General features: G+C 37.2%; 1 protein-coding gene across 6 annotated transcripts in view; it reads left to right on the forward strand.

Moving 5' to 3' along the window:
* THRB (thyroid hormone receptor beta) overlaps positions 1 to 23,809 on the forward strand; it is a 254,122-nt gene that overhangs the window by 194,187 nt on the left and 36,126 nt on the right. The window lies entirely within an intron of this gene.

Genomic DNA, 23,809 nt, shown 5'->3' on the forward strand with positions numbered 1-23,809 from the left:
TTTTAGAATGAAGACTTGGAATATCCCATAGTAACAAATCAATAGTTAAACATATTAAAGAATATTACACATGGTATAATCTTAAAATGAGATGAATTCACGACAGCGCCACTTCAGATTTGCAATTTTAAATCAATGATATATGTTTGCTCTCTGCTTTTGAACTGGGTCTCTATTGTAATGGAAATGTGGCAATGGAAATGTAATGGAAATCAATATCACACCATGTGGTCATAATGCTCTGTTTAAAAATGAAGCTGTACTCTCTATATTAAAAACCATGTTTGCATTTTTTTTCTTTCCTTTTTCTTATTTCTGTTTTTCCTTTTTTATTTGATTTCTTTTTATTTCTATATATTAAATTAAAATTTAAAAATGTAAATGAATTCAATGAAAATCTCTCTTGCCCAAAAAGAGATTATATCCTGCATTTATAAAACCAAAAGAAAGGAAAAGAAATAAATAGATCTGAATGAATGTGGTGTAAGCTTCTGAAGTAGAGTTGATTAATGTGTGCATGGAACTACCTAGGAAATTTGTGGAATTATGCTAATGAAGTGCTTTGTGGAATGACAAAGCTAAAAGTGCTTATAAATAAATCTTTTGCAAAATGTTTAGGTGAAAGATACAGTACAATAGTATAAAGACTAAAAGATATAATGAAAAAGAGTAAAGAACAGTGTGGAATAAAAAAGCAGAGCAATATTGATGGTGTTTTTTAAAAAGGTGGATAGCTGAAAAAGGTTGCTCAAGGAACTCACATCAGAGTGAATTGAATTAAAAATAAACCAATTGGGTGAAATTGAAGTGATGAGATCCTGTGAGGGGTATTGAGACTTATAAAGAAATGATAGAGCTATGTTGAAGATGGAAATAAAAATGAATGAAACTAATGTTTGTAATGTTATCTTCTATGGTTCCTTGTTTGGTTTGTTCTATAATCCAAGGTATCTACAAAGCCATTTCAAGAATGTGTCAGATGAACAGATACATAAGTGACATAAGTAATTATAAGTGATAATTAAAGGACATCTATCTTTTGATTCATCTTAAGAGCTTAACCTATTCAGTCTTTGTCCAGTCTGTAGTACTGATATGTCGTATTCAGTTGTATAATGGAGAGTGTTCTTCCTCTGTGTTATACAGCTTTAGTTTGCAAATTGTTGTGAAGTTAGATAGAAATCATGCCTTGCCTAATACGTTTACATTATATCTCCCCCTTCCCTCCCATATATAAACATAATGAAGTTTTGTGTAGATTCTCAGTCTCTGATTTAATTATTCAAGGGCAAATGCATTTTATCACCACCCTAAAAGTAGGAAATGATTTTTCCTTGTTTGCCTGCATTCTGAAGGTAAAGTACATAGAGAGAAATCTAATGGAAGCAGATGTATATATAAACTTTTAGGAATTTTTGTGACAAATATGTAACAAAAATATGTGTCACAAATCCTAGACTTTTAAACCTAATTTATTAGCCAACTTATAGTTACACTAATGGCGGCGGTGAGAGAGAGACTGGCCGAGTCAAGCAGGGAATTAGTCTGAAATTTTTATAGAGGCTCAAGAGGACAAGGTCCAACTCCAGTTAAATGCTGTTGAACCTTATCTAGCTTGACCCAGATGCAAAGTGTCAGCCTGGGAAGATTGCTATGAAATAGTGTGAAAATTAGCTAATTTGAAGTCTTCTGGCTGCTCATGCCTGAAGGCAATTCAAGTTTCCTAGAATAGTGTTGAGTGGATGTTAAAAGTATCTTGCTGTGTAAATATTAACTAGTAAAGTCTACTAAGCCTCTTGGAATCACTGTGGCACGCAAAGCAACCAAATCCCTCCGAAATATCTTAAACAAACCCGTACAGTAACCAAAGAAATAAAACAATCAACATCAACAGTGTAAAGGCAGGAAGTGACACCTGATAGCACAATAAGCTAGAATACTGTGACTCAGAACATATCTATCAAGTGGCAATTAGGAGACAAAAATTGCTTAATTTCTGAACCCTGACAATCAGAATTTGATCTGGAAAAATTGTTGACATTTTACATCATTCAAATGCAAACCTGCTAGGGAATTCCTTGAGTTTGGCATTCTCACAAATCAGTGATCAGCAGATACGCAGAGATAAGTTCCATCTACAATACATACTATTTAAAAGACATAATCAAAAGTCAAAGAAGGAAATAAACAGTCCAATAAATCATCTCCAGCATCCAACAATCAGATAAGCAAGACACAGCTCCAGATAAAAAAGGAAGAAACAATACCATAATCAAAGAATTATCAGAGAAGTAGTGACACTCCAATCAATATTGGTACAGCAAGCTATTATATGCAATTTGGATTCCACCACTGTGTTGACAGACAATTTATCTACAAATGGAAACAATTCAACATCATTTTTACCGTCCCCAGAAGTGGTCAACCAATTAAGATTGTACCAAAAGCAAGGTGTAAAATACTCCAGGTCTCAAGGAAGCACAAGTTAATATCTAAGAAAATAAAGACCTCTATTATATCGGCAAATGACATTGTTCATGATAGCGCTAACTGGATATTCCTTAAAACTATGCTATGCATGGCAGAGTAACAAGAAGAAAGCCAGAACTCTCCATAAAGAGCATGCTACTCATCTACAGTTTGAAGAGACTAGGTGGATAAAAATAAGGCTATTAGAGGAATGTTCTATTGATAGACAAGACCAAAATAGAATTTTTGACTTGAATGAAAAAGTTACATTTGGTAAAAGGCAAAAATTGCATTCTAGTGCAATAAGAACCATATCCCATCTGTTCAAGTTTGGTGGTGGTATGGTTTGGTCTGCTTTGCTGCCTCCAGACCAAGACAGCTTGCCCTCATTGATAGAACTATGAATTCTGAATTGTACCAGAGAAATATCAGGGTGTTTAATTTATCAATGAACTAAAGCTCAAGAGGTGGGTCATGCGGTATGATAGTGACTCAAAATACACAAGTGGTATGGCCAAAGAATGGTTAAAGCAGAAAAAAGTTAATCTTTTGCAATGGTGAATTCTGTACAAATGTTGTGGAACGATCTGAAGCAGGCAGTTCATGCAAGGAATTCTCTCCAACATCTTTGAGTTGAAGCTATTCTATAGAGAAAAATGGGCACAAATTCCTCCAACCTGATGTTCAGGACTGATCAAAAGAAATTTTTAATTGCAGTTATTTCTGCCCAAAGAAAGGCGCATCCTGAAAGCAAAAGATTGCATACTTTTGTCACATACAAATCTGTAATTTTGAGCTTTTCTCAATAAATAAACAAACAAGTATAGTGTTTTTGATTCATTTGTTTAGTTAGGTTAGGTTAGGTTAGGTTCTCTTTCTCTAATTTTAAGATTTATGTGGAAAACAGAAACTATTTTAGGTCTTATTTATGCAGAAATATTGAAAATTCAGAAATGTTTATAAAATTTTAAGCATCACTGTATAAACAACCTGCAAACGTCATTCCTCTAAGCACTGATGATAACATAGAAATATAGAAGACTGATGGCAGAAAAAGACCTACTGATCCATCAAGTCTGCCTTTTGAGTTTATTTTTGTTTTCTTTTTAATGAAATAATGTGTTTATTATTTGTTAATTATTGTTTTTATATTGTTTTTATTTCTATTTTTCTTATTTCTAATTTTTTGTCAGATGGTAGATATATGTGTAGCCCCAGCATGTTTAAACCGAGTTACTGATGATTTACCTACTACCTCCACCAGAAGTTAGTTCTAAACTTCCATATTCTTTCTGTAAAGTACTATATTTCTTTTGAACTTCCCTCTTGTTGTTTAAGGTTATGAGCCCATGTTCTTTTTTTTTTTTTGCTTAATATTGAAAATACTGCCTTTCAGAATGTTATTGACACCCTTAGTTATTGACACCCTTAGAAATAAAGGTTTCAATCATATTCCTCTTTTCCCTTCTTTTCTCTAGGGGTGTACATATGCAGTTCCTCCAATCTGTCCTGATACGTTTTGTCCCTCAGACTTTGCACCATTTTTGTTGCCTGTCTCTAGGCTCGCTCAAGCTTATAATATCATTTTTTAAATGGAGTCTCCAGAATAGTACACAGTATTCCAAAGGATCTGACTAAAGCCCTATAGAGTGGGATAAGGATCTCCTTTTTCTTCCTGGTGATCCCTTTAATATCAAAATGTCTGCAATAAATAATCAAGCTCAGAGAACACCAAGAACTCTACAGTTCAGTTCTGATTTACATACAGTATATTGTCCATTATTGAAATATCAATTTAGTTGAAGTGATCTATCTTATAGCTAGAAAATCATTAGTTTTAAAATAAAAAACTACTTACTACTATATAAGTACTATATAGTAGTACTTATACTACTATATAGTACTATATATATATTACTTTTATATACTATATATATATTTATATATATTACTTTTATATTTTATATTTTTATATTTTATATATATTAGTAATATATATTACTTTTACTACTATAAAAGACTACTTCAGCTTCAATCGCAATATTACAAGAGCAAAAAATAGATTCAAGCTAAATGTCAACCGCTTCAAATTTGATTGCAGAAAATATGACTTCTGTAACAGAGTTGTTAATACTTGGAACTCATTACCTGACTCCATAGTCTCTACTCAAAATCCCAAAATCTTCAACCAAAAACTGTCTACTATTGACCTCACCCCATTTCTAAGGGGGCTATAAGGGGTGTGCATAAGAGCACAAAAGTGCCTACCGTTCCTGTCCTATTGTTCCCTTCATCATATCAAATTGATATAGTTGATGCATATTTTTATACATATATGTATATTTTCTTCAAAATATGTTGTTTTATCTATGACAATTGCTTGTGTATTCTGTTGTGACAAAAGAAATTAAAAAAAAATCTGACAATGGTATTTAATAGATCCTTGTTACAGAACTACCTGCATTGCTTAATATTGGATTCTTCAGTATATTTCTCTTCAAAATAAAATTATCTAATTATGTTAGCTTGTCATTTATCCTAGATATAGTTGATTCATAATACCATATATGTTCACATTGGAATTTTAATGGGCTTTTGCAAGAACTTCAGTCATGACTAACCTTGTCATCTACATTTTTGTCATAATGGAAAATTGTCTGAATTTTTCTTTAATGAAATGATTGCTTATAACTATACTGAAAATTAAAAATGTTATAATTACCTATAGAACATTTTATGTAAATTTGAATTACATTTATAAATACACAATCTTTTTTGTGTCTTTCCATCCATTTATGTTCATGAACATAAATATAGAATTGTGATATATATTATACTAATGCTCATCAATGTATGAATAATGCCAAGGTTGTTATAAGTCCCAAAGTAAGAGTGGCATCTGATTATTACTGGTGACCAGAAAGCAGCAATAGTAGCAAGACTGGAATTGCTAACGATACACATAATGATGTTAGCCTTAGATAACTGAGTATCCCTCAGGTCAGCCCACAAAAAGAGCCAAGTCAAACAAGGCTGAATCCTTGATGTTTTCTGTTTTAAGTAGCTGAAAATTGTTCATGACCAGCTTCGACCTTCAGGACCTTAAATGATCATACGAGCAAGGCAATAAATTGATGGTAACTTGTCCAGGGCTTCATGTTTTAAACAGAAGACTGGTGAAAGTTTCTTTACTTGTGCACATAACTACCTTCGTTGGATATATATATAAAGGATACCCAAAGTTTCTAACTTCACTGAATGAAGCTGACTATGGTGACTAAGAGTGCATGGCTGGAAATCTGTACATCTTACCAGGGCAATCAGTTGGTGATGCCTGTGAATTCCACCTGATCAAGAAAAATAGAGAAACGCTTCCTTCCAGAATTTCACAGCCAAGCAGGATCTTGGTAAAGTTTGTCAACCATTTTTTTTAAGCCTGCATCATGATCTTTCATCTTAGGATGGGCTGATGCACTTTTCTAGCAGAAAATAGAAATGGGGTCTCATTATTTAGGGAGAAATAGTAGTGCATGGAAAAAATATTGTGAAAATAACAATATTTTGAGAGCTCAGCACTTCTCAAATTGCTGATTTGTCCTTGCTGGGGGTATATGCTTAGTACTCATGCCAGACTGTATAGGTATGATGACATTTCAAATTGTAAGAAGTATCAATTTATGGAGCAAATTGAAATAGTAATTTGAATTATTATACAGCAGAAATAACATGCAACAGATATGTACAATTCACTGTTTGTTTATAAATTGAAAATAGCACTTTATAGAAGTAGTCTTCATTATGGTCAAACACTGTTTTTAGATTTGATAATACTGGTTTTACTGTTTAGAAAAGCTAAATGTTCAGTTGTATTTTTTTCCATTGAGAAATGAGCACTTAAATGCATCTGAAGTGCTTCATAGAACTTGGCAAGGTATTGATTTTCAATGTAATTAGATTACATTTACTCTGTCCCTTTTGCCTTTATGGTCAGATTGACTCATTTTTTGCTTTGACTTCAAAATACTCACTATTAGTACCATACTGTCATGTCTATTAATATATAATGATTTTATCTTTTTAACAAAAGGCAGTGACGGCTTACATTTTTGTTTTATTTTAATTGGAATATGTACTATTTGTACCTTGTTTAGGAAAAAACTCAGGATATGATGCTCTAAAGAGAAGTAGGAAATATTGTTTTTCTTAAATCCTTCTGTAACATCAGGAGCATAGATTATAATGTCACTAAGGGGATCACCTCATCCAAAAGTTAAACTGGTCTAATTTATTTCGATTTGTTGGTCCTTTACCTCAGAATGCCTCCAGCTAACAGATGTCAGGTGCTGATCGCTTTAACATCTTAGTAAAGACAGTCAGTTGATGCCAGGCAAGTCCAGGGTGGCTTTTAATGTAGGTTACAGAGGTATATCCTGTATCCTTGAGTAAATGAAGAAAACCCTTTTATGTCAAAAGCGATGAATTAAAGTGTTATCAAGTGATAAACAGTCTAATTAGCTAATAACTGTTTAACTTGTGATTAGGCTATATGTATGGCTCATAAATTTGAAGGCCTTCAACTTGAGATTGCAACTGGGTTTTGGAAAATCGCATTAAAATGATGTAAGTGCACAGCAGACAAAGTACCTATAAATAATATGTATCCATATTTATTTCAAAATATTCAAGTAGCTTACACTTGACATTTATCAACGATAACAAACAGATTGAGTGCTGGGAATTATGCTGGCCATTTTAGATTCATGGAAAGTGAAAATAATTACAATTTATTAAACATGTTTGTTGCCTGTCTCTCAACAACTCTGGCAGCTCATAATAATTAACAAAATTACAATAAAATCAATAAAAGTTAAAAGATGGCAGGCACAATAAATTATAGAATGAAGCAAGGGATCTTCTTGCCAAAGACCTAGATGAAGAGCCAAATCTTTACAACTGTTCTGAACAGCATAGTGGCAACCATCTGCATCTCAGATTTAAATTAAATTTAAATAGTAGTTTGTTTGTTTGTTTATTTGTTTATTTATTTTGGTGCTTTTGAGTTAGTCTTGATAATAATTTTATGAAAAATTATAACTGCAACAATAAAAAATAATACAAAGGGGGAGAAAGCTCATGAAATAAAAAATAGAAAAATAAGGATATAATAAAGAAAAAAAGATATAAATAATTACTTCAACACAAGTATAAACAATTTTAGTATTATCTTCTTCTCTTAACATATATCAGTCTTCCCATATTTCATATCTTACAAATCCTTAGAGCCATGACATTTCAATCCTGCAACATATCAGCAAAAATTAAGGTTACCACAATGGGTTTTTTGTATGTCCAGTGTAACATCTTTATCCATCCTATTCTTGTAAACTTGTTACAATATATTCTTGTAAGCTTGGGTTTTTAAATCCATTTTCGTACCAGTCTTAGTCTTGTTATGGTAAAATTTCATTTCCGTTACTACTTTTAAACATAGTCTGATAATAGAGACAGACATAATTTTCTGGATCTGCTAAAGATTGAAGTAAATGCAGTAGTTTGAAGATTGAAGTAGTTTCTTGAAGGAAACTAAAACCTGTTGATCTGGAGGTCCTAATAGCTGAAAAGCAGTTAACAAGCAATTTTCAAAAGAAAAGGAAATAATATATTTCCTTTTGAAGGCCCCCGACTTTTGTTTGAGTAAGATGCTTTTTCCCCTCATCCTCTAAACCAGCCAGAAACCTCTGTCTTGTGGTCTTCTCATGAGGGGCAATTGTTTAAGCAACTTTCAATTCTCTTTTTGTCTAAGAGGAATTACAAAGAGCTTGTTTACTCATTGTTTTTCATTCTACTATAGTTATCACACTCTCTTTTTATGGATCCATCTTCAGTTCACTATATCTCTAGCAGTGCCTTTAAGTCAGTATTGAAAAGTTAATAAAGTTAGCTTCTTCCATAAGAAGAAATTGCATTTCTTGCTTTGTGAACTACAGGAGAACACTTACCGACCCAATGTACATAGTTATGTCCGTGATTGCATGAGGTTGTATTAACCCAAATATAATTTATGTAGATTCCCATTTATATGAAATAACCGAGAAAACTACACATGGCATAGGCTGTTTATATTCTGGGTCATTATTTTATTTTTTAATCTGGCTTGTTAACTATTGATAATTAGCACTTAACTGGAGAAAAAAAGAACAAAAATATCCAGCAGGCTTTTGAATCATGTGTGTTTGCTGGATAATGTATACTACTTTTAAGTTGCTTTAATATTTAGAATATTAATATTCAAAGATGCCTTACATATTTATTATATTTAATTATGTTGCATAATCTTGTTAAATATAATACAAGTAGTCCTTCACTTACAACAGTTTATTTAGTGACTATACAAAGTTACAATGACATTGAAAAAATTGACTTATGATCATTTTTCACACATTTGATCATTGCAGCATCCTCATGTGATTTACATTCAGATGCTTGATAAGTAGTTCATATTTATGATGGTTGCAGGGTCCCAGGATCAAGTGACCATATTTTGCGATCTTTTGACAAGCAAAGTCAATAAGGAAGCCAGATTCACTTAACAACCGCTTTACTAATTTAACAACTGCAAGGATTCACTTAATAAATGTGGCAAGAAAAGTCATAAAATGGACAATACTGACTTAACAAATTTTTCTCTTAGCAATATAAATTCTGGGCTCAATTGTGGTTTTAAGTCAAGAAATACCTTTATTTTTATCAAGAAAAATGTTTAGTAACTTTTAATGTATCTTTAATGTACTAAACGTTTAGTGGAAAGCTCATACATGTAGATTAATGTATATATAAATTACATGGTATTTATATTATCCTTTATGCCTTAAAGTTTTCAGTCTTGATTTGTATGCTTTTAAAACTTTATTTTTTTGTACTGCAATAATTTAGATGTATAAAATTGCTTTTAATTGGCAAGCATTTTTGCATTCTAAGAAAGAGAAAAGAAAGACGAGCATGGACAAAAAAAGTCTGTTACAGTATGCTCATTATGTTTAACACAGATGAAAAGTGAAAAATAGTTAATTGGCATCCACCTTTGACAGACGATTGAAATGATCAGACTATATATTTTATGGCGGTGAATAAATAGATTTGCATAAACTGTTCCACAGCAAATATACTGTTGTTGAATCTGAAGCTCAGATGTTTATTCAAGAATGCGGACAAATGTTCTTGCTTGCCACAACTTCTATGCATTAAAACCATACAATAGATACTTTGCAAGCAAGCAAAAGGAGCTTTATGTCATATTGTCCTTGTATTTACAGTGGTCCTACATAAAGCATGCTACAGGGAAATATAAGCAGAGTTCTTAGGATAATATGCATTCCAGTCTTAGACTCAGTCCTTAAAATTTCTCTAAAATTGGCAACTGCATTGAATTTTTAATTGGAAGAAAAGGTATTTTATTAAATGTACATACTGTATTTAATGTAAATAATGTTTCTGCCTATATACTTTTTGAGTGCAGATTCATGATGTAACTTGATAAAATGTGTATTCTTAGTTCAGAAAATTACTTAGAAGAAATAGGGATCAAGCTAATTTGTGATTATACAAAGGAATTACTTAACTCTTTTTAGCAGTCAAATAACTTTGAATAATAATTCTTAGGATAGTGGCCCTTTTGATCATCTGAATACTTAGGTTTTAGTTTAATAAAACTGGTACACAGATATATATGGAAAATGCATTGAGTAAAAAAAGCATAGAAAATTAAAAAAAAAGAGTTAAAAATTTATATAAATTTAGTTTATGATTTTTATAGTTAACCATTCTTCTATAAAAGAGTTATATGTTCATGGCTAAATCAGTATATTTTGTTGTAATATACAGTTTAGTAACATTTAGTAAAAATGCTATGGTTGAAAATAAATTCAACTTTAAAAAACTATTTTACTGTGGTATGAATCATATTTTATTGACTTTTATATTGTGACATATATGCTATGATGTGGAGCTGATGATCCTTACATATGGATTAATACATCATGATTGTACCTGATCTTACGTAACAACTTGAAGAAAATGAACTATTTGTTTTAGTGATCAGAATTGGAGCAATAGACCTATGATAGTACATCTTAGCAAATTTTCTGTAAGCATAATATTTATCATGAATGTAATGTTCTTTTTTTCATTGAAATTTCTCTTTTGCATTTCTATTTATGTGTCTGAATTCTATAACTAAATTTGGAATGTATACATTCCAAAATAAATAAGAAAATGAAGATAAATCTGGACTAATTCTTTTCCTGTATCCCATTTTTCATATATTTATTAGTACATCATATCTTCTAAAATTATTTATTTATATTTGTAACATTCTAGTTTATTTATGTAGACTATCTGGATGTCTTGTTCCCTTAACAAAAATGTTCAGGACTTAATGAGTCACAATTTTTTGATAATTCCATTTAAACATGGTAATATCAACAATTTGAAGTTGCAAACTGTCAACCATCCTGTCAACCATTTGTGTCCCATAAAATCAAATTAATTTTGATTTTAAATTTTGATTTTATTGGACCACATATAATTTGTTACTTGTTTAATGCTCATCTTTTAATACTTCATTTTCAATAGTTATTGGAATCACGAAACAAAATATCCATTTTAATGGTTGCAATACTTTTTAACAAGACAACTTTAGTTTTTGTTATTGTTGTTGAAATATCTGCTGTTACATTTTTCCAGATCTGAAAATAATTACTTTCAGTTTTTGTCAAGCAAAAGTATTATACAATTTTGAAAGAGCTAATTCATAACAGAACAAAGTTGGTCAGAATAAATATACTGTATGTTATACTGATGACATTTCATGAAAAGAAGAAAGTAAATCTGAAAAATATAAATTCATGATCATTACTGCTATTGTGGAATTAAAATTGTAATTAAAAAAAACCACTTAAATATGTTGGGAGCAATTAATTCTAGCCTGGAGAAAGACCCTCTCAGGTTTTAGGGAATGCTACTTCTATCTTTTTTCTATGCCTGAGGAAACTTTCTGATCTTTGCAAAGGGGAGAGAGAAACTGTTTATAACACTGAGACAATCAACATGGTACAGAAAGAATTGTGCTTGACTTATTTTTTTTTATCACAAGCATTCAAGGAAGAGCATTCTGCATTATATGTCCCAGCTAATGAAGTTAGGATATATTCTGGTTCTAAATACATTAGAAGTTTAAAATGCAGGATTGAACAGTTCCCTTAAAAAAAGGATCTAGAAAAAAAGTCTCTTCATAGGACATTTACTTGAGCACTGTTCAGTTACGTATCTTGAATGAAGACCATTTTACAGATAGACATTATGTTCACAAAAGTGTCTATTATCTCATCACTGCTCTGAATAGTATTTCATTAAAAAAAATTCTCTTTGTTCCTTTTGCTCCCTGTTCCTTTTTATTTGATTCATATAGAAGCCCTATTACTGGGTGGGGAATGGCCCTGAATCTATGGACATTGTGACATGAATACTAGAGAAAAGGAGATGATATATTATAATGGTATGTGGAAAAGACTTTGCAAGACAGAGAAAAGGGCTCCAGCCAAGAAATTGGCTGGATAAGAGGACTTTCTTGGGATTGGAAACCATTCCTAAAATTTCTAGAGAGATCTTCTCCCTCTTTTTGGAAAAGAGTAACAGATTTCAAGATTGCTGTAAGTCTTGTGAGATAGTCCTGACAGATGAGTTAATTCTATTTTATTGCAAGATTATCTTAACAGAAACTTGCAAGTACATTTCCCCCCCAATTGCCTTTAGAGCCCAAAGGACTAGGGAGGGTCCCTTCTAAGTCATTTATCATACCATATGTCTGCTGCAAACTAAGCTGCCTCCTATCTGTCCATTCCCCTGGCTGTATGTACATAAATGCAAGTACAGATTATATGATTGTGTGTATATCTATATATAGATATAGGTTCCCTTTACAGTGCCTGAACTGTGAACTTTCCTTCCTCTTCTGACAGCCACAAGAAGACTTAGAAAGCTACAGGTTATTGATCTGACTGATTATTGCAAATTTATTTTATTTATTTATTTTATTTAATCGCATTTTTATACCACCCTATCTCCCAAGGGGCTCAGGGTGGTTTACAGCCTAATAAAAATACATATAAATACAAAATAAAACACCAATTTAAAAAACTTATTAAATAAGGCCGAATATTAAAACTACAATAAGATAATAAAACCCCGTTAAAACCAAATTTAAAATTTGAAATTCTAGTCCAGTCCTGCGCAGATAAATAGATGTGTCTTAAGCTTGTGGCGAAAGGTTCGAAGGTCAGGAAGTTGGCGAAGTCCTGGGGGACGTTCGTTCCAGAGGGTGGGAGCCCCCACAGAAAAGGCCCTTCCTCTGGGCGTCGCCAGCCGGCACTGCCTGGCTGATGGCACCCTGAGGAGTGAGAGCGCACGGGTCGGTGGGAGGCAATCGGTGGCAGCAGACGGTCCCGTAATCATCATTAATCAGGTTGGCAGCTTCAGATAGATGATCATTAGATAAATATTAGATTTATTTTCAGATACATTTATCACTAGATAAATATATATCTTCTCTATTTGGTATATGCTGAGCTTGACAATTTATGGTCCAGGAACCAATGTAGCCACCAATTGGCAAGGGAAGTGTCTCAAAAGGGATTCTTCCTGGTCTTCTGAAAGGTAAAAAGTAAAGGAAGAGATGACTCTTTTCAGACTTGCAGGAAAGTTCTGTTACTGTAACCTTACAAAATAGGTAGTGTTAATATTCATGGTTGGTACTTCTTATTTAAAATATCTTGAAGGGATAACACTACCTCATAGAGAAATATGACTATATCAGAATCCATACAATACTGCAAACTCAGATCTGCTTGAAAAGTCCTTGGTGCTCTCTGAGCTTGGTTGATTTTTTTTGCAAATTTTCATTAACCAAACTAGGTAACATCAACAATACTTGTAAGGAGTGTGGTTTGCTATCAGTTTATATTCTAGTGGCTTGCCCTATCAGTGTTGGTGGCAGTAATATTGGAGATTTTTTGGTTGACCTGTTCTCCAGCAGGGCGGGACCAGCAGCCAGGCATGGGAGTGACTCGGTCTGTATCCAATGGGATTGAGTCTGCTAGTTGAAAAGCACCTCCTCTTCCTGGTGCTTCCCAGCTTTCAGACGCGATCTGATTGGGACAGACGCCCTTCTGAGCTGCTCCCATTTCAGTTTTTAGTGAAAACCATAGTTAGTTTAAACGCTCTCTCCGTGGCTGCTGTTATCGGGGTAGAGGCTCCCAGGCTTGGTTGAGCGCTCCCCCCCCCCCAGCGAGAAGGGCGATTCAGCCTAATACCGCTGGGGACAGCCTAACATTGCCGCTGGCCAGAACGGATCCGCAGACAGCCGGGGAGGCGAAGAGGAAGAATTGAATCCTCCCCGTTGCTGGCGTATTCGGCGGCTGCCGAATTACGCAAAAAGGCCGCGTGGCGGCTCTCCTTCAAGCAGATCTTCGGGCACTCCCGGGTTCTTCCCGATCGCCCTGGCCTCACCACGGTATTGCTGAGCAGGCTAACAAGACCCTGCCAATATCCTCGTGGGCTTTCCCGGGCTCTCCTCGATCACCTTAGCCTGATCTTAACTTTGTTGGGTGGCTGGACTGTTGGAAGCTGGGATTTGCGGGCGCTCCCGGGCTTGCCCCGATCGCCTTGGAATTTGGAATTCCTCCAAGGATACTGTGAGCAATACCTTTCCTTAGTCACCTCCAGCCCCTGCTGGCCGTGTGCAATATTGCCCTACATTCCCTTTTCCTTAAGAATCTAAAGGGAGAAACCTTAGGTAAATTCTTCTCTCATTGCCATTCTTTTACTTGTACTAGGTTTCTCGTTGGAAAGGGCCTTGCCAGTGCCTCTAGAGGCCTACCCCACACACGCAGGCCTTGGCCACATGCAGTTAGAGGCCTAACCAACGGTTGCAGCCTTCCAAGATGGCCGCCGTACCACCTGTCCGGTCTGATAAAAGAAAACAGCCTGCTCTGCAGGCTGATCCACAGCCAGGGCCTAGTACTTCGGGCCATCTCACCCCTGCAAGCGCAGATGCCTTGCAACCCACAGTAGCCAAACATAGGAAGGTTTCCAAAGCTTCTGAAAAGAAGGCCTTACAACACCAGAAGGCAATGGATCGGGCAATTGAAAAGGCTATGAAGGATTCTACTAGGAAAATTCCAAACACACTAGGCCTAACCCATCAGACCACAACAGCTCAGTCCTCACCTCAAGCTGCGGTGGCTCCATTGGCCTCTTTGTCTCCTGATGGTTCTGTTACATCATCCCTGCCACAGCCTGCTGCTGATTTATTTCGACCCCTCCAGGGGTCTGAGAGGGAGGCTGACTCTGAGGCTCCTCTATTGCAGGCCCCAACAGCAGATGCTGCCACACCTACCCCTGCTCCCAGTGTATCAGTGGGCCAACAGCAGGCTAGACCTTCTCCCCAATATCCAGTGGAGATGGCAGACATGATAGCTGCTGCCGTCCAACGTGGCATTGCAGCCTCTAAGCAAACTAGGACCCAATCATGGGTCTCTGAATATGCAGCATCCCAAACAAGCCAGGAGTTAGTGCAGGACCATATCCCTAATAGGGCTGATGATTTCCAGGAGCAGTCACCCACTCACCTTTCACTAGCAGATGAAGGTGACTTCAGGGAACAAGACCTCTCTGAGGACGAGGATTTGGTCCCTGACCAACCATCCTTTGTGGGACTTTTTAATCCACAATTGTTTTGCTCTTTATTGCACAAGGCCAAAGTCACCACCAGGCTAGGTGTGACTCGTCCCAATCCTGGCAACACTTCTGAGACAACAGATCCTCCTTTAGACTTATTTTTCGTTCCAGTAGTCGAGACAGAGGAGGTGCCTGCCCCCAAACTATTTGTGGAAGTGGTCGACAAACAGTGGGCCACCCCCATAGCAGGCCCAAATCCCAATGCCCTAGATCGCCGCTTATATAATTTGGACCCTACCTTCCTCAAATTGTTACAGGTCCCTACAGTAGACTCCCCTGTGGTAACCTTAGCGGGTCCATCTGTCATAACGGGACCCCCGGAAGAAACCCTCCGCCCGGAGGACAAGCGAGCAGAACAGTCTCTTGTTAAATCCCATCAGGCGGCTGCCTGGGCTGTGAGAGCGGCCTCCTCGGCCTTTTTCTTTAATCGAGCAGCCCTCCTGTGGCTAAAACAATTACAGGAACGTCTTCCCACCTCTGACATCCGGTCCCACCAGGACCTAAACAAAATAGTAGCCACCCTGGAATACTCGGCCGATGCCACTCTAAACGCTTTGAGGTTCACAGCAAAATCAATTGGTGCCACAGTTTCATCACGCCGCCTGCTTTGGCTTAGGCGCTGGCAGGCGGACGCTAAAAACAAATGGCGGTTGGCATCGGCCCCGTATTCAAGAAATTCATTATTTGGAGCAGCCTTGGATCCCTTGCTTATAGAGACCAAGGACAAACGCAAAATTCTCCCTAGCATGTCCCGTTGCTCGGACAATAGGCCTGCTCCTTATTTTCGTCCCTTCAGAACGGCGGATACCAGCTTTAGTTCTTCCAGACCCCAAAGATCCTTCTCCCCCAGACAGGGTAGACAGGGAAGTCAGGGACAGAGAGGTTCCTCCAAACGGTCCTTTCGGGGCGGGAGGGGCTGCCCTTTCAGGCGCTCATGCTGACTGCTTGTCCGTTCCTCCCATAGGGGGCAGACTGCCGCTCTTCACCAGCCAATGGAAGGAGTCCACCATGGACTCTTGGGTCAGGGAGATGATCAGGTCGGGTCTCTCCCTGGAATTCCTCTCCACCCCTCCGAGTCACTTCGTCAGGTGCCCATTATCTCGCGACCCGACGAAACGGTTTCTCGTGGCATCGGCCATAAAACATCTTCTCTCAATTCAGGCCATCCAACCGGTGCCACGAGACCAGCACGGTCAGGGTTTTTATTCCCAACTGTTCATAGTCCCAAGTCCTCGACCTGAAGGCTCTGAACCGCCACATAGTCTATAGGCGGTTCAAGATGCAGTCACTCCAGTCCATCTTGGAGAGCATCAGGGAGGGAGACTTCCTCACGTCAGTGGACCTGACAGAAGCATACTTACACGTCCCTATTCTTCCGGCTCACAGACGATTCCTCCGCTTCTGCCACGGAGGTCTACATTTCCAATATTGTGCCCTTCCGTTCGGACTCTCCTCGGCCCCCAGGGTCTTCTCAGAACTAATGGCTTCCCTTATGGCTCTTCTCCGTGCAATTCCCATAAGGATCCAGTCCTATCTGGACGATCTTCTTATCCAATCCCGGACAGAGACCCTGGCAACGACAGACTTGTCCACAACAATTCAGGTCCTAGAGGCCCACGGATTCTCGATCAACAGAGCCAAAAGCCACCTGCAGCCAACAACTCGAATCCAGCATCTAGGGGCCATCATAGATACGGTCGAGGGCCGAGTTTACCTGTCGCAGGAACGCCTCTCCAGCCTACGAGATCTGGCCCTAGAGGTGAGGAGAGGACATCCAATCCCCTTAAGGGTTCTTTCCCAACTCTTGGGGAAGATGGTCTCCTGCATCGGCATCATCCCTTGGGCACGCCTCCACTGCAGGGCTCTGCAGTGGTTCCTCCTCCCGTATCAAAAAGCCCACAAGACTACATCATCATTACGGGTAAAAATTCTTCAACAGGTCAGGGAATCCCTGCAGTGGGGGATCTCCCCAGCCCTGTCAAAGGGCAGAGAGTTCAGGGAACCTCACCACTTAATATTGACAATAGATGCCAGTCTTCACGGCTGGGGCGCCCATCTGGGATCAAACATGACTCAGGGTCAGTGGTCCCCAGAGGACCTCACCCACAATATAAACTGGTTAGAGCTACGGGCCATCCATCTAGCCCTCATATCATTTCAAGATCTAGTGCTCAATCAGGACATTCTGGTTTTGACGGACAATGTGGCCGCCAAGGCCCATGTGAACTGTCTAGGGGGAATCCATTCACAGCCCCTGATGCGGGAGGCTCTGCAATTGGGGCTTTGGGTGGAGGCTCATCTGAGGTCCATCCGGGCCTCTCACATATCAGGAGTGGCGAATATACAAGCCGACTGGCTCAGCAGAGTCTCAGTCAACCACGGGGAGTGGCAGCTGAATCCGGACTTGTTCTTCGAGATCACACGCCGCTTCGGGACCCCGATAGTGGACTTATTCACCTCTCAAGACAATCATCAACTAGACCGGTTCTTCACCAGGTACCCGGTCCCAGGGGCGGAGGCCATAGACGCTCTACACAGCCCTTGGCCTCCCAGGCTGCTATACGCCTTTCCTCCCATCCCGATAATTCCCAGAGTTATTAGGAAGATGCTGCAGGAACAGGCGGAACTTCTCCTACTAGCACCCCACTGGCCTCGCCGCCCGTGGTTTGCGGACCTGGTGGCTCTCTTCATAGCGCCTCCGTGGAGGCTTCCTCAGGCCAGGTTGTTGCTCAGCCAGGGACAGTTGGTCCACCCAGACCCTCAGTGGTTCCAGCTGACCGTCTGGCGCTTGAGCGGCGCCTCCTGAGGAAAAGACACCTTCCTACTAACGTCATCAACACCATCCAGGCAGCTCGTCGGAGTTCTACCACTCGCATCTATGGATCTACCTGGCGCACTTTCTGCAAGTGATGTTCTGATAAGGACAAAGATCCAGCTATCGCCACCACGGTCACCATATTGAAGTTCCTGCAACATGGTTTGGAACAAGGACTGGCAGCTAACACCCTTCGCCGACAGGTAGCTGCTCTCTCCTCTATTTTATCTTGCGGTTCCAGGCATTCTTTAGCTCACCGTCCCCTCATTCGCCAATTTCTGAAAGGTGCTACCAATGCTACCAACCTTTCCCGTCCAGTCATCCACAGATACCCTTCGTGGGACCTCACAAAGGTTCTGCTCTCCCTCACCAGGAGCCCCTTCGAACCTTCGAGGGAATGTGGCTTACAATTTTTATCATACAAGGTGGCCTTCTTGGTCGCCATCACTTCAGCTAGGAGAATCTCAGAGTTGGCCGCCCTTTCATCCAGGGCAGATCTCTGCTTGTTTCACTTGGACAGGGTTGTCCTCCGTTTAGATCCCACCTTCCTTCCGAAGGTTAACTCCCTGTACCATAGATCACAGGAACTGATCCTTCCCAATTTTTCTCCAGACCCGGTACACCGACTGGAGCGGTCTTGGCATACTCTCGATGTCAGGAGAGCCTCCGAATCTATCTTAAACGAACCGCCTCTCTCAGGAGGACGGAGGCTCTCTTTGTGTCCTTTCAACCGACTACCATCGGTCTCAAGGTGTCCTCCTCTACTATAGGTAGATGGCTTAGAGCCTGTATTGCCAAGGCCTACCAGACTCAGGGGTTACCTATCCCAAACCACATTACGGCCCACTCTACGAGAAGTGTGGCCACCTCGGTCGCTTGGGCCACTCAGGCTCCCTTGGAGGAGATCTGCAGAGCCGCCACTTGGACTTCTCCTAACCCCTTTATTCGTCATTATAAGCTCGATGTTTATGCGTCAGCAGATGCGGCCTTTGGCCGCAGTGTCCTTCAAAAGGTCCTGATGGGGAGTGCGAGCCCTACCCGGGCGGGTCTCTCCCGATAGGACTTAAGTTTGGTATGTCCCATGCCTGGCTGCTGGTCCCGCCCTGCTGGAGAATGGACATTGGTCGTACCTGAATGTCCTTTCTCAGTTGGTGGGACCAGCAGCCAGCCCCGCCCTAAGTCGCCCGGTCCGGTCTCTTTTAGGATTAGAAGGGATCTATTGTCGTCGGTAGTCGGGGCGGGGGGCATAACCTGTTTTTGTAAGTTCTTGTTTTGCAGCTCAGTGCGTCAGTCTGCCACATCATCCTCGTCAGAAAGCTGGGAAGCACCAGGAAGAGGAGGTGCTTTTCAACTAGCAGACTCGATCCCATTGGATACAGACCAAGTCACTCCCATGCCTGGCTGCTGGTCCCGCCAACTGAGAAAGGACATTCAGGTAGGACCAATGTCCATTTAATATTAGCTTCTTTGGCAAATCCTTGATTTGGGTATTATTTACTTCTTTATTGTTAGTCTGATGTCAGTCTTTGTATTAATCTAAACTCATCTGGATGTTTATGGCTAATGGGAAAGTGTTTTGGTCTTTTTGTTTTCTTATTGGCTTGTTGATTGTCACTTTTGTATAGTCTGTAGATGTTGCTTATGTCTGTCTGTTTATAAATGGCTATTTTGTGCCAGGCTTCCAGGAATTTTCTAGTGTTTTGGGGCTTGGTTTGATGAAATGATGAAAACTTTTTGATTTTGTAACGTATGAACAGACTTAATCAGTTTCGGCTGGGAAACTGTGACCATCTAGACTGAGCCAAGTCCAAAAATGCTATTTCCTTGGATTTTAGTCAAACTTGCATTTAACTAAATGTAGCATATTAGCAGATGGGTCAGTCTGATATTGGCTGTATGTAGATATGATACTTAATTGCATTCCCAAATATGGAATGACAGTTAATCAGAATCCTGGCTCTAAAAAGCCTCTGATTTGGCTTAAGAGAACTGTGTAGAAAACATACAGTCCAGATGTCAAAGGATAGATTTCTGCACAATTAATTGTGCTTTAATTGTGTAGAAATCCATTCTTTGACATCTGGACTGTATGCTTTCTACATAATTCTCGTAGCTGAAGCAGAGGCTTGATAGAGCCAGCATTCTTCATTAACTGTCATATTACTAATGTTGAGGTAGTTGTTTCCTATTTTTCATTAGGGAGATAAGGAAGGGATTTTTGCAACAATACTAAATTTAATACAGTCAGTATTGTCCCCAGGGATGATCTTGCTCAAATTTGGGCCTGAGAAAAAGAACTGTAACAATTTTGGCCATTGAACAAGCTCAAAATAACCAATACCAAATTCAAAACAAAAATACTTATATAGGTAGGTAACAGATAGTTTGCTGGCTGTGAATATTTTGACAGTGAAAACCTGTTTCTATAACTGTTGTTTTTGTGGAGGAGCGAGACCCATGTTTCAGTAAATTATCTTTTTTTTTTTTATTGAAAGAGTTTTAAAAAACAAAAACATTTTTCCCCCTTTTTTCCCCCTCCCTCCCCAAAAACCCCCTTCCCCCCTCCCTCCCTCCCCCCCCCGGCTTCCCGGGTCAATCACAAGGTATTGTTATACATAAACCAAACATAGAATAAAATTTTCCCTTCCAATCCAAATAACCACATCCACAGCTTTTCATCTCCCAACCCCCTCCCTATTACATAAAATAACTTTCTAATTATTCAAAGGCAATCTGATATTTCTTAATCTGATATCTGTTTTGTAGATAATCAATCCATTTTTCCCATTCAATTAAGTAAATTATCTTTCTTGACATATAGAAGAACTTAGAAAGTTTGAAGTATGAAAGAATTAATATTGGAATTTAAACCTGAAATTATTTATTATAGTGGTTAGAAACAGCCCAATATGTAAAAGTTGTCATCTGTTTTTTGAGAATAGATATCAAACAAAAGAAACAAAGTCCAAGCTGTGAATCAGAATCCTGTTTCAAATCTATTTTGCCATTGTGCTCACTGTTAATTATGGATAATTGCTGTTTCTCACTATACTCTGTTGCACAGAGTTTTTGTGAGAAAGAAAAAGGGTCTATGTTAACTTGAATTCTTGGAATTACAATTGCAATTAATGACAATAATAATCCACCATACTTATATATTGAATCACAATATATATATTGAATCACAACCAACACGATCTTACTGTAGTATTGTATGCTATAAATAAGATCTTAACTCATCGCTTTTGAAACCAATGAATTATCTCCTATAGATCAAAGCAGTCAGAAATAAGTAGTCGGCAAATTCTGTGGATATTTTTTTTTTACTTTCTTTGCACTTTTTTTTATTTCACAGCCTTACAAAAAAATAATTGGTGATACTGTACATCTCGGGCCAGAACTGAGATCCATTAGTGTAAAGAGACACACCTGGATTCCTGTGTTTCTTCAATCCCCATCCCATCCCTTTGTAAAAATCCTCTTCATTGTCATATCACTCTCCTGCAAAATCTAGTAGATTAGCCCATAAATAGTTCAAAATATTTGTAATGCTGCCATTTAGGTTAAGGGCCACATTTTAAAATAAGTTCAGATAGTTTATCATGACATTGACTTTAAGTCATGTTAATTTAATAATGGCAATTTAGTCTTGTATATTTTTATAACTGTTCTGTGGTGCTAAATATAATCATAATTTTAAAAAATCACTTATTTTTAAAGTTGATATTTTAAATGAGTAGTTTATTTAAAATGTATTTCCTTCTATAATCTTATTGCTCCTTCCTGAAAAAAAATGGAATATATACGGTAGTAATTGTTTAAATAGGTTTTTTTTATTATTAATGGTCAAGAAATTACAAAATCAGAGAACATAGCTCAAATTGAAGAAGTATATTTTAGCTATTGATTTCCTTTCAAATAACGACATATTCACATAAATTGCTGAACTAAAACCATTAACTCTTGTTTTTTAAAGTAATGTAAAATTTTCACTTTGTAATTTGATAAAAATAATATAATTCAACTTTCATTTTCTTTTGCTGTAATGTTTTATTTCAACAAGCAAAGGGGCTAATTATTTTCATGCAGTTCATATTTTATATCATTTTGTTAAGAATAAAGTATTCCAGTAAAATAAAAGTATTTTATTATATTACGAATGGTTATTATATAGAGACAGTATATAGAATTAGTATAAAATGGATAGTGCAATGGAGCGATAAATGCTAATATAAAATAGTGCAATTAATTTCAGTTTCCAGTTCTTACTTTTTAAAAATCTTATAGAATGACAAAACCTATTTCACTGGAAGTTTCTCAAAATGTTTTATTTCTAAACAACATTGATTTTCTTTCAGGCAGTACCAAGCAATGCTATAATTCATTATTGCTATAAGTGTCCCATTTTTATACTATCCATAGATTTTCTTTGCTCACAATCTGTGCATTGCTACTGCCAGATGGCCATTCAGTTGAGTTTGTTTTCCTTGGAAATAAATTTATATTGAAGTTTATTAGTTGTATTTATTTACCTATATGGAATATTTGTATTTTCACTAGTTCCTAACATCAGGATAGTTAGCAATATAATTTAAAAAGCAAAATGCAACAAAAACAAATTCTGAAATGTTACTAAATAGTAACTTTTAAAGCAATTAAAATACATATTATATATTTAAAATATGATGAAATAATTAAAAGATAATTAAATACCTTTGAGTTTCTTTCTAAAAAATGTAATAAGAAAGGGATATGTCAACTCCAGTAACTGCTTAGAAAAATGAACTCCTGCCCAGCCAGAGAAAGGAGAATTAGTTAACAATATCTTATGTGTGTATATGTGGGAATGGGCTATCCTCTATCCTAACCCAGGTTAGATTGAAAAATGTAGCTTGAATATATGATATACTATAAAATGTAGCTATACTATATACTGTAAAATGTAGCTTGAATATATGATCTACTATGATATAATATTAGTTTATTATATTTTCTCTAGATTACGGAAAAATATTTGTGTTGCACTAAAGCAGAAAATAAAATTTAATTTGAATTGAATAACAAGTTTGGAAATATTTTCAGTTCATAATTTTCTGCCTGCTAATTATATATAAATGTGTTACACAATCTAGTTGAAATAAAACCCGATTAGATCCCTAAGGTATCATAAGGATATTTAACAATATATCATTACGAAGTAACTTTAACCTTCCATTAATTAATGGAATTAATTAAACTTTGCTTGTCAAGTGAAGTGCCTGAAAAATTTTCCTTATCTAATCTATGTATTATTCACAAATACCCAACCATCATTGAATACGTGCTGCTGATTCACTTTCAGCATTTTATAGTTTTATGTTTTTATAACTTGCAAAGTAGATCTTGTTGAATAATACCACTTATTGTATTGGGGAAAACAAAAAATGAGATATTTCTTTTATAAGCAATAGTTTTTTTAAATATGCAGAACAATCCTATTTCAATGTTCCTGTTCAATATGCTGTCATTCTTTTGTGCTTGTTAATTACTCCTTTTGAAGATACTAGTGACTTTTAACTGGGCTAGTTTCCAAATTAGTGATTATATATGTAGCATATTGAAACATTAAAAAATAAATGAAAATTAATATTTATTATTGGCCAGTAATTGTTTAGTTGTTTATATTTCATATTTCTAAACAGCCCATCCCCCTCAAAGAGTTATACTACCTAAACTTATTTATGCAATACAGAG

Source organism: Ahaetulla prasina, chromosome 4 (genome assembly GCF_028640845.1).
Source record: "Ahaetulla prasina isolate Xishuangbanna chromosome 4, ASM2864084v1, whole genome shotgun sequence".
Classification (NCBI taxonomy): Eukaryota; Metazoa; Chordata; class Lepidosauria; order Squamata; family Colubridae; genus Ahaetulla; species Ahaetulla prasina.